This window comes from Macaca fascicularis, chromosome 7 (assembly GCF_037993035.2).
Source record: "Macaca fascicularis isolate 582-1 chromosome 7, T2T-MFA8v1.1".
NCBI lineage: Eukaryota > Metazoa > Chordata > Mammalia > Primates > Cercopithecidae > Macaca > Macaca fascicularis.
Genome location: NC_088381.1, coordinates 70739947 through 70752919, shown reverse-complemented (window position 1 = coordinate 70752919; position 12973 = coordinate 70739947). Strand labels below are relative to the sequence as shown.

General features: G+C 40.5%; 1 protein-coding gene across 3 annotated transcripts in view; it reads right to left on the bottom strand.

Annotated features, from left to right (window-relative positions):
• Positions 1-12973, bottom strand: part of AGBL1 (AGBL carboxypeptidase 1) — a 947782-nt gene that overhangs the window by 714503 nt on the left and 220306 nt on the right. The window lies entirely within an intron of this gene.

The following is a 12973-nucleotide window of genomic DNA, read 5'->3' as shown; positions in this document are numbered from 1 at the left end:
AGCGCAAGGGGGAACAGAATCCCTTTTCCTAGCCAGGGGAACTGAGACACACAACACCTGGAAAATCGGGTAACTCCCACCCCAATACTGTGCTTTAAGCAAATGGGCACAACACGAGATTATATCCCACACCTGGCCGGGAGAGTCCCACGCCCACGGAGCCTTCCTCATTACTAGCACAGCCCACAGAGCCTTCCTCATTACTAGCACAGCACTCTGCGATCTAACCACAAGGCAGCAGCGAGGCAGGGGGAGGGGCGCCCACCATTGCTGAGGCTTAAGTAGGTAAACAAAGCCCTGGGAAGATCGAACTCGGTGGAGCTCACAGCAGTTCAAGGAGGCCTGCCAGTCTCTGTAGACTCGACCTCTCAGGACAGGGCACAGCTAAACAACAACAACAACAACAAAAGCAGCAGAAACCTCTGCAGATGCAAGCGACTCTGTCTGACAGCTTTGAAGAGAGCAGTGGATCTCCCAACATGGAGGTTGAGATCTGAGAACGGACAGACTGCCTGCTCAAGTGGGTCCCTGACCCCTGAGTAGCCCAACTGGGAGACATCCTCCACTAGGGGCAGACCAACACCCCACACCTCACACGCTGGAGTAAACCCCTGAGAGGAAGCTTCCAAAGCAAGAATCAGACAGGTACACTCGCTGTTCAGCAGTATTCTATCTTCTGCAGCCTCTGCTGCTGATACCCAGGCAAACAGGGTCTGGAGTGGACCTCAAGCAATCTCCAACAGACCTACAGCTGAGGGTCCTCACTGTTAGAAGGAAAACTAACAAACAGGAAGGACACCCACACCAAAACCCCATCAGTACGTCACCATCATCAAAGACCAGAGACAGATAAAACCACAAAGATGGGGAAAAAGCAGGGCAGAAAAGCTGGAAATTCAAAAAATAAGAATGCTTCTCCCCCTCCAAAGGAACGCAGCTCATCGCCAGCAATGGATCAAAGCTGGACGGAGAATGACTTTGACGAGATGAGAGAAGAAGGCTTCAGTCCATCAAACTTCTCAGAGCTAAAAGAGGAATTACATACCCAGCGAAAAGAAACTAAAAATCTTGAAAAAGGAGTGGAAGAATTGATAACCAGAATAATTAATGCAGAGCAGGCCATAAACGAATGGACAGAGATGAAAACCATGACACGAGAAATACGTGACAAATGCACAAGCTTCAGTAACTGACTCAATCAACTGGACTATCAGGGATTGAGGATCAAATGAATGAAATGAAGCGAGAAGAGAAATCTAAAGAAAAAAGAAGAAAAAGAAATGAACAAAGCATCCAAGAAGTATGGGATTATGTAAAAAGACCAAACCTACGTCTGATTGGGGTGCCTGAAAGTGAGGGGGAAAATGGAACCAAGTTGGAAAACACTCTTCAGGATATCATCTAGGAGAACTTCCCAAACTTACTAGGGCAGGCCAACATTCAAATTCAGGAAATACAGAGAACGCCACAAAGATACTCCTTGAGAAGAGCAACTCCAAGACACATAATTGCCAGATTCACCAAAGTTGAAATGAAGGAAAAAATGTTAAGGGCAGCCAGAGAGAAAGGTCGGGTTACCCACAAAGGGAAGCCCATCAGACTAACAGCAGATCTCTCAGCAGAAACTCTACAAGCCAGAAAAGAGTGGGGGCCAATATTCAACATTCTTAAAGAAAAGAATTTTAAACCCAGAATTTCATATCCAGCCAAACTAAGTTTCATAAGTGAAAGAGAAATAAAATCCTTTACAGATAAGCAAATGCTTAGAGATTTTGTCACCACCAGGCCTGCCTTACAAGAGACCCCAAAGGAAGCACTAAACATGGAAAGCAACAACCGGTACCAGCCATTGCAAAAACATGCCAAAATGTAAAGACCATCGAGGCTAGGAAGAAACTGCATCAACAAACGAGCAAAATAACCAGTTAATATCATAATGGCAGGATCAAGTTCACACATAACAATCTTAACCTTACATGTAAATGGACTAAATGATCCAATTAAAAGACACAGACTGGCAAACTGGATAAAGAGTCAAGACCCATCAGTCTGCTGTATTCAGGAGACCCATCTCACATGCAGAGACATACATAGGCTCAAAATAAAGGGATGGAGGAAGATCTACCAAGCAAATGGAGAACAAAAAAAAGCAGGGGTTGCAATCCTAGTCTCTAATAAAACAGACTTTAAACCATCAAAGATCAAAAGAGACAAAGAAGGCCATTACATAATGGTAAAGGGATCAATTCAACAGGAAGAGCTAACTATCCTAAATATATATGCACCCAATACAGGAGCACCCAGATACATAAAGCAAGTCCTTAGAGACTTCAAAGAGACTTAGACTCCCATACAATAATAATGGGAGACTTCAACACTCCACTGTCAACATTAGACAGATCAACGAGACAGAAAGTTAACAAGGATATTCAGGAATTGAACTCATCTCTGCACCAAGCAGACCTAATAGACATCTACAGAACTCCAAATCAACAGAACATACATTCTTCTCAGCACCACATCACACTTATTCCAAAATTGACCACATAATTGGAAGTAAAGCACTCCTCAGCAAATGTATAAGAACAGAAATTATAACAAACTGTCTCTCAGACCACAGTGCAATCAAACTAGAACTCAGGACTAAGAAACTCAATCAAAACCACTCAACTACATGGAAACTGAATAACCTGCTCTTGAATGACTACTGGGTACACAATGAAATGAAGGCAGAAATAAAGATGTTCTTTGAAACCAATGAGAACAAAGATACAACATACCAGAATCTCTGGGACACATTTAAAGCAGTGTGTAGAGGGAAATTTATAGCACTAAATGCCCACAAGAGAAAGCTGGAAAGATCTAAAATTGACACTCTAACATCACAATTAAAAGAACTAGAGAAGCAAGAGCAAACACATTCAAAAGCTAGCAGAAGGCAAGAAATACTAAGATCAGAGCAGAACTGAAGGAGATAGAGACACAAAAAACCCTCCAAAAAAATCAATGAATCCAGTAGTTGGTTTTTTGAAAAGATCAACAAAATTGATAGACTGCTAGTTAGACTAAAAAAGAAGAAAAGAGAGAAGAATCAAATAGACACAATAAAAAATGATAAAGGGGATATCACCACCAACCCCACAGAAATACAAACTACCATCAGAGAATACTATAAACACCTCTACACAAATAAACTAGAAAATCTAGAAGAAATGGATAATTTCCTGGACACTTACACTCTCCCAAGACTAAACCAGGAAGAAGCTGAATCCCTGAATAGACCAATAGCAGGCTCTGAAATTGAGGCAATAATTAATAGCCTACCAACCAAAAAAAGTCCAGGACCAGATGGATTCACAGCTGAATTCTACCAGAGGTACAAGTAGGAGCTGGTACCATTCCTTCTGAAACTACTCCAATCAATAGAAAAAGAGGGAATCCTCCCTAACTCATTTTACGAGGCCAACATCATCCTGATACCAAAGCCTGGCAGAGACACAACAAAAAAAGAGAATTTTAGACCAATATCCCTGATGAACATCGATGCAAAAATCCTCAATAAAATACTGGCAAACCGGATTCAGCAACACATCAAAAAGCTTATCCACCATGATCAAGTGGGCTCCATCCCTGGGATGCAAGGCTGGTTCAATACGCAAATCAAGAAACATAATCCAGCATATAAACAGAACCAAAGACAAAAACCACATGATTATCTCAATAGATGCAGAAAAGGCTTTTGACAAAATTCAACAGCCCTTCATGCTAAAAACTCTCAATAAATTCGGTATTGATGGAATGTATCTCAAAATCTTAAGAACTATTTATGACAAACCCACAACCAATATCTTACTGAATGGGCAAAAACTGGAAACCTTCCCTTGGAAAACTGGCACAAGACAGGGATGCCCTCTCTCACCACTCCTATTCAACATAGTGTTGGAAGTTCTGGCTAGGGCAATCAGGCAAGAGAAAGAAATCAAGGGTATTCGGTTAGGAAAAGAAGAAGTCAAATTGTCCCTGTTTGCAGATGACATGATTGTATATTTAGAAAACCCCATTTTCCCAGCCCCAAATCTCCTTAAGCTGATAAGAAACTTCAGCAAAGTCTCAGGATACAAAATCAATGTGCAAAAATCACAAGCATTCTTATACACCAGTAACAGACAAACAGAGAGCCAAATCATGAATGAATTTCCATTCACAATTGCTTCAAAGAGAATAAAATACCTAGGAATCCAACTTACAAGGGATGTAAAGGACCTCTTCAAGGAGAACTACAAACCACTGCTCAGTGAAATAAAAGAGGACATAAACAAATGGAAGAACATACCATGCTCATGGATAGAAAGAATCAATATCGTGAAAATGGCCATACTGCCCAAGGTAATTTATAGATTCAATGCCATCCCCATCAAGCTACCAATGAGTTTCTTCACAGAATTGGAAAAAACTGCTTTAAAGTTCATATGGAACCAAAAAAGAGCCCGCATCTCCAAGACAATCCTAAGTCAAAAGAACAAAGCTGGAGGCATCAGGCTACCTGACTTCAAACTATACTACAAGGCTACAGTAACCAAAACAGCATGGTGCTGGTACCAAAAGAGAGATATAGACCAATGGAACAGAACCGAGTCCTCAGAAATAATACCACACATCTACAGCCATCTGATCTTTGATAAACCTGAGAAAAACAAGAAATGGGGAAAGGATTCACTATTTAATAAATGGTGCTGGGATAATTGGCTAGCCATAAGTAGAAAGCTGAAACTGGATCCTTTCCTTACTCCTTATACAAAAATTAATTCAAGATGGATTAGAGACTTAAATGTTAGACCTAATGCCATAAAAACCCTAAAGGAAAACCTAGATAATACCATTCAGGACATAGGCATGGGCAAGGACTTCATGTCTAAAACACCAAAAGCAACGGCAACAAAAACCAAAATTGACAAATGGGATCTAATTAAACTAAAGAGCTTCTGCACAGCAAAATAAACTACCATCAGAGTGAACAGGCAACCTACAGAATGGGAGAAAACTTTTGCAATCTACTTATCAGACAAAGGGCTAATATCCAGAACCTATAAAGAACTCAAACAAATTTACAAGAAAAAAACAAACAACCCCATCAAAAAGTGGGCAAAGGATATAAATAGACGTTTCTCAAAAGAGGACATTCACACAGCCAACAGACACATGAAAAAATGCTCATCATCACTGGCCATCAGAGAAATGCAAATCAAAACCACAATGAGATACCATCTCACACCAGTTAGAATGGCAATCATTAAAAAGTCAGGAAACAACAGGTGCTGGAGAGGATTTGGAGAAATAGGAACACTTTTACACTGTTGGTGGGATTGTAAACTAGTTCAACCATTATGGAAAACAGTATGGCGATTCCTCAAGGATCTAGAACTAGAAGTACCATATGACCCAGCCATCCCATTACTGGGTATATACCCAAAGGATTATAAATCATGCTGCTATAAAGACACATGCACACGTATGTTTATTGCAGCACTATTCACAATAGCAAAGACTTGGAATCAACCCAAATGTCCATCAGTGACAGACTGGATTAAGAAAATGTGGCACATATACACCATGGAATACTATGCAGCCATAAAAAAGGATGAGTTTGTGTCCTTTGTAGGGACATGGATGCAGCTGGAAACCATCATTCTCAGCAAACTATCGCAAGAACAGAAAACCAAACACTGCATGTTCTCACTCATAGGTGGGAACTGAATAATTCGATCACTTGGATTCGGGAGGGGGAGCATCACACACTGGGGCCTATCACGGGGAGGGGGGAGGGGTGAGGGATTGCATTGGGAGTTATACCTGATGGAAATGACGAGTTGATGGGTGCTGATGAGTTGATGGGTGCAGCACACCAACATGGCACAAGTATACATATGTAACAAACCTGCACGTTATGCACATGTACCCTAGAACTTAAAGTATAATAAAAAACTAAAAAATAAAAAATAAATAAATAAATAAAGATGTAAATGCTTAAGAGTTCCTCTGTGCTGTACTCCATGACACCACTATCCTCCTTACCCCAAACTTTCCTCTACATTACTGCCACAAAACTTCCCTCTGAAACAAATCTGATCTTGTCATTTCTCTGCTTTTAATAACATCCTATTAGATCATAATTGTCTTCAATAAAAACTTTTTAACATGAAAAAGAAGGCCACCTATCATTTAGCCCAACTTACTTTTCCCACTTTATCTGCTGTCCCCATACTCAATCCACAATTCTGTAGTCCTGCACCCTGAGATTTTCCTTTTTTTTTTTTTTTTTTGAGACAGGGTCCCACTCTGTCACCCGGGCTGGAGTGCAGTGGCACAATCTTGGCTCACTGTAACCTCCACCTCCTGGGTTCAAGCAATTCTCCTACCTCAGCCTCCTGAGTAACTGGGAGTACAGGTGCATGCCACCACACCCACCTCATTTTTTTTTTTTTTTTTTTGCATTTTTAGTAGAGACGGGGTTTCACCATGTTGGCCAGGCTGGTCTTGAACTCCTGACCTCAAATGATCCACCCACCTCGGCCTCCCAAAGTGCTGGGATTGCAGGCGTTAGCCACCACACCCTGTCACCCTGAGATTTTCAAAACGCCATATCCAGGTCTCCTTGCTTCTGCATATGCTATGTTTCTACTTGAAAAGACATTGTCCCCATTTCTCTGCATATAGAAGTCTGACTTCGAAGTGTAAATCAATGGCATTGACACTGAATCTCAATTTTTATCATCCATAAAACAGGTGTAACAATTATTGTCGTTCTTAATTCATAAGGTAATTATAAGGACCAAATGATATTATGTAAAACTGTATAAGAATAAAATATTTACATGATAGGGTGTAAGCCAAGCTATTCAACTACCTTTAAGGTTTCATAGTCTTTCCCACCCCTTCAACCAGCCTTGGAAGGAGGAAGGATTCCTGCCCTCTTATTATTAGAGTAACTTGGCTAAAGTGGAAAGCAGAAAGGAGATATTCAACCATTCTTGATGTCATACAGTTTGAGGGTTTGTGTCTGAAGAGGGTAAGATTATGGTGAGTCACTATTTATGTGCAGGCAGATCAACAACAGTGAGAAAAATGAAGAAAAACAAATTTAAGATGGTTTTGATGTGTTTTATATATTTTACTTTCCATGTATTCTCAAGAAAGAGTCAAACTGTTATTCAAATAGTTTTTGGATTGCCAACTGAGCTTTCTTTGAAAGCAAAGCTGTGTCAATACAAGACCACCAAGCACGTGGAGTTTATACAGGTGGCCATGGTGAGTAAAAGTCCCCCTTTGATTTCACCATGAAGATACATCCTCTCTTCTCTGTGCTTCCGCTGAACTTAGTTTCACCCCTGTTCTGTTAAAACTTTCTGTATTATAATGACCTGTTTAACATGACACACACACACACACACACACACACGCACACTCTGTAGATTATGAGTACCTCAGTGACAAAGACTAAATAATACTTATCTATGTATTCCTAATATCTTCAGCCCTAGTTGCCTGAAAACATGGAAATCTCAAGGTAAGAAAAGGCAAGAAAAGGGCACAGTTCTCTAACTCCTTTTATTAAAGATTTCCATGGAGAGAAGTCATTATGCTTTTGTATCTAATTTTTTTAAACTGTACTATTTGTCAAAAGCATCACTTTCCAGAAAAAAAAAAAAAAAAAAAAAAAGATTGCCAAGAGACAAGAGGCTGAGGTCTAGAACTACCTCTGCCACCAACTAGACAGGTTACCTAGATAGTTCAGCTCAAGTCCCTCAGCCCAATCTCTCACCAGCAATTGAGACATCAGGACTCGATAGTCTTTATGGATTGTTAAGCTCTAAGATTCAGTAATCCCATAGTGATACTTGTCCCCACATGCCTCTTGGAGGTACAAAAACAGAAATGTCCAGAGTTGAGAGTTTTGCAGTTCACCTGAGTTTCTGTTTTCCTGGGACCAACCACTGTTGTCACTTCCAGCTCTCCCCAGTGGAAAGCTCTGTTCTTCACACCTGATCAGCAGGCTCAGAAAGACAAAGGCCAGAGAGAGTGGAAAATGATTTGCAAAGAAGCCAAAAGGGGAATTCTGTAACTGTGTATTTTTCCACTCCTTTCTAATTTAAAACCACTTACAAGTGACAATGCCCAACCTGAGGCAGGTGCCACGTGGTAGCTCATTACACCCTCGGGACCCCATGTAAATCTTTTTTCTGAGAACAGCTATTGTCTTCCAAGGAAAAGCTTTTAGCATAATGGCAGGCTGAATAGAACATTGCTTTTGTAAGAATATTTTTAAGAAAAAGAAAAAGAAAGGTATTCTTTAACAACTGCAAAAGCAGCCTCTTGCTTTCCCCCACCTCAGGCCCCCTGGAAAGAACAGTGTGTGAGCCATAGGAGACTGTGGCAGGGGAGTGAGATTATCTCACCTCCAGAGACATATAAAGGTTACGCTCTGCTCTTTTAGGCTACAAAAATGCAGGGTGGTGGTGTCTCAGATTGCAAAAAATAGCATATCCACCCCCCCGCCGCAGCCACCTTTGTTGTTTCTTGACTTCTCACCAGTAAATCAGTCCGTGACTATTCATTTAGAGAATGAGAGTTTCTAATAGGAGAATGACATTTTCCCTCCGAAAATTCCCACAAATTCGTTCCTTTTCTCAGATCATTCGTGAGTACAGTCAAGACAATGCTGTTACAGGTTCTGAATGTAGAGATGTCCAATTTGGCAATAAAGTTTCTAAGAAAAATGAAGCTTCTATCAGAGATGTAGCTCTCCAAACTAAAATGGGACTCGACTTTCTCTGGGCTAAAATGGTCATTTAGAATGTGAGGTTGTGAGAGAAATGTGGAGAAAATGGAGAAGTTGACAAAGTGATAGCAGCCTTCACCAAGCAGTGTGTTCTGGTTGTATGCATTTCTGGGTAATAGTCCAGTAAAACCAAAGCCTAAAGAGGGGTATCTGGAAATATGTTTGACGGACTCCATATGCAAAATGGAGGTAAGACAACAAGTATAGGAATGCCAAGAGCTCATTAGTAAGAGGAATTTCCACACAAAGGCAACTCGATCTATGTGAGAAGCAGCAGAAAGCAGGCATGGTTTTTGGGAAATGGCTGAGTCTGGGAAAATTCTTCTTTCCGGGATTAGAAAAATAATGACCCCCCAAGACTCTTTATTCTGAATTGCTCTCTAGTTCTACTCAAATTCAGCATCTTCTCCCAGTTCAAATTCAAAAAAGGAGATACCACACCACCCACCCACACATCCCATTCTGGAAGAGTATACAAACTAAAGATAGAAAACTTCTCAAATCTACCTGGAAGTTGCATATTCAAAGGGTATGCTAATCAAAGTACCTATTCACATATAATGTGTTAAAGGATTTAAGTAGGCTAAGTGGAATTATGCCAGACCACCATTAACCAATGGAGACTAGGCTCAGAAGGCACTGCAAAGAATTTCCTGGACTGATCGTGCCTACCAAGCCTATCCCCAAACTGCTTATGGGATATCTTCTGCTCCAACCTGTTGGAGCCCCTGTTCCATTTTATTGGATTCTGTGTGTTCCTCCTCACTCCCGTTCTGCTGTGCAAAATCCAAATGCCCTACCTGGGTTCCTTTAACATCCCAAATCCTACTAGTTAGGAAGGGCCTGGACTTTCTAACTGCCCAATGCCTATTCATCACTGAGAGTCCCTGATGCTAGACTGAGGTGTAGATCCTTTTGTAAAGGTTCCCTGCTATCGTCAATTTCTCCTTAAGCCCTCCTCTTCCACAATGACTTCAGTGACAATCTCCCAGAGAACTTCCCTGTTCACCGTCCCACTGAAAAGGGCAGAGAGTGATTTTGCTCTTGAAGACCTGCCAGCAGTTTGGCTCTGAGGGCTCAAATATCAAGGTGTAAAGTAGTAAGTCTTCTTTATTGGGAGCATTTCAAGAAGGGACTGTCCTCAATTCTCCAAATAGTGATAAAGTACACAGCTGGCAAATCTGGTGACAACTCAACTGAAAATATATTATCAAGAAGGTAAGGCTAAATGTTTCCAGGAATATAACTTTTTAAAAAGAAAATGCTTTTGAAAAATAAATCAAACCAATACTTTTGGAAGACTTTCTGGAGCTCAGACAATGGGAGGAACTAAAAGTAATCAGTAAGTTGTCCTCAATAATATTCAGGTCCAGGACTTTAGATCAGATCATCAAGGCAACCAGCCTTGAGAGGGGAGTTCCCCCAGAGTTCCATAGCCATGGTCTTATTTCCTGGGATGGTAAAGTAAGACTCAAGTAATAATCCCACACAATGGAAAGAAAACCTTTCTTTCCACTCATACCTCCTTATGAGGGGTTAGTGGCAGCTACTGAACCAGAAACTAGCTAAATTGCAACTAAATACAATCCCACACTGAAGCTACCTTAGTCCCTGAGAGGCAGGAAGCAGGTAAAACAATTTAATCTCACCTGAAGGGAGGCCTGGAGGCAGGAGAATCTTGAGCTGCAGGCTCATTTGCTGTTTTCTCCTTCTAAATCAATACATCACATTTTGTAGTTCAAAGGAAATTAAGTAGTTCCATTTCTGATTTACAGGCATGGTTAGTTGCACTTTGAAGGGTAGGTAGTATTTATACTGGGCTGAGTATTTTTTTTTAATTTTTCTTTTGGAAACACAGCAATGGCATGTGTTTATATATTCATATAAATATATAAGAATATATTCATATATATAGTTACTGTATATAGATACTATATATAGTCTATATATAGTTATATATATAAAGTAACTTTATATAACTATACACACACACACACACACCCCTACCTTGTACACTTTTTAATTATGTAGCCCTGCTGAAACTGTGCCCCAGCACTGTGGCTCAGGTCATGCAGTCTCAGCTCTGTGCTGGGATCTGACCGGTCTGAAGAAAGGCCTTCAGGCAGAAAGAGTGTTCTTTCTCCCTTCCTGCCACAGTATCTGAAGCATCCACCATGAAAATGCTTCCATTGGGTTAGGAAAGGAACATAAAATTCGTTGTGAGCAAGAAGAGAGTAATACACTTACTTGTGGTCAATTCAGCATAAATGCTTTAACAACTCAGCTAGTGTCTAATAATTTGAGGACAGAATGAGGAAGAGAGGAAGTTATGGCTCCAAGAGTGAAGCCAAAATGTTGATGCTGAACATGTGTATAACGAAGGGGTCAGCACATTTGTTGTGTGTGTGGACTCTGGAATCAGAATAACAATGTTGGTAATCTGTCACCTCTACTGATCATAGTGTTTAACCTTTCTGAGCTCCACTTACCCCATCTGCAAAATAAGGGGTCCAGAAATTAATCCCCATGATGAAAGATACCAATCAGCTACATAATCCATACAAATAATATTTTCAGTGAGTGGGAAAAATAGGATAAAACTTAAAACTCTTCTTGCATAATGTGGAAAGAGAGAAGAGTAGTATCAGAAAGGCACCGGCCTTTGCCACTTTCTACCTTTATGACCTTAGATCACATCCAGGACCAGCTATGCAATTTGCAGGGCCCAGCGAAAAATGGAAAGGTAGGGCCCCTTCTTCAAAACTTTATAAAGAATTTTATAAAGATAGTGACAGAAAAGCATTAAGCAGAGTTCATGGCCCTTCTAAGCAGGAGACCTCTGCAAAGGTATAGGTGACACACCTATGAAGATGGCCCTAACTAGCCCTTTCCTCTAGGTCAAAGCCTGGTTTCCTCAGGATCTAGCTCAATGATTGTCATTTGCAAGTGACAAAAAGAAAATACATAGCATTTATCTGATACTTCTTGAGATTAACATCGGATATGTTAGCATGTGTTGAAAAGAAAAAAAACCTGTTATGATCATAAGAGTGTACACTTACTATAACCCATCTTACAGAGCAAGCAGAAACCAGCCTCTTTTGATTCATATAAGGGTGTACTAAGAGATATTTTTTCTCTTTCTCTCTCTTTTTTCAACAAAACTATTTGTTGGAGTGCCAGAGTATTTAAGTGCTTTTGCATGTTTCAAGTCCTCTTCTTAAAGTAAGAGTACTCTCCATATTTATAACAGCAACAAAAACACCAATGTCAGCACAAAATACAAAAATGGAGGCACTTCTATGTCATAATGATACATCAGAGTTCTGCTCACCTCTTTTGTAGAAAAAGAAGCTCAGACTTACACAAATCCACTTTCTTAAGTAAATAATGGTTCAATGAAAGTTACCCTGGGAGGACTGTTGTCTCCAGCTCCCAAGCACTGCTCATCTGCCGAGGCGGGGACCCTATGACTGTTATGGAAATTGCTCTTAAATGCATAAAATACAGAAAATAATTTTTGGAAAATCCCTTATTATTCATTAAAGCATTTTAGGGCCTCATTAATCCAGATGGGTTAATCGGTTGTTGATTTGCCAGGTAGTTGAGTATCCATTGTCAGATGCTGATGGGGTGTGAGAAAATATAATTCTGACCCACCAAAGAGTCACCTGAATGAGGCTAGCAATTCATCAGGGAAGGCGGTATCTTCACCAGGAAGGCTGTATCTTCACCAGGAAGGCTGTATCTTCCTCAGGGAAGGCTGTATCTTCACCAGGGGAGGTTGTATCTTCCTCAGGGAAGGCTGTATATTCTGGGGATAAATTAAGCTGGGTGCCCAGTCTCTTCTTTAATCTTCAAAACTTCTCTGTATCACAAAACATTCTTCATTCTTTGGGTTTTTTTGTTTGTTTGTTTTTTGTTTTTTGTTTTTTTCCTACCTAAGTTCTGAAACGATGTTAGAAGTCATTTTCAAAAGCTAGTTGGTAACAGGTCAGTCACACATATGCACTTAGCACAGGAGCCCAACATTTAAAGACATGCATGTGCGTGTGGCTGTGTACATGTCTGTGTCTACGTGTGTCTATGTGTTTGTGTATGTGTCCGTATGTGTATATTTGTGTGTGTCTGCATGTG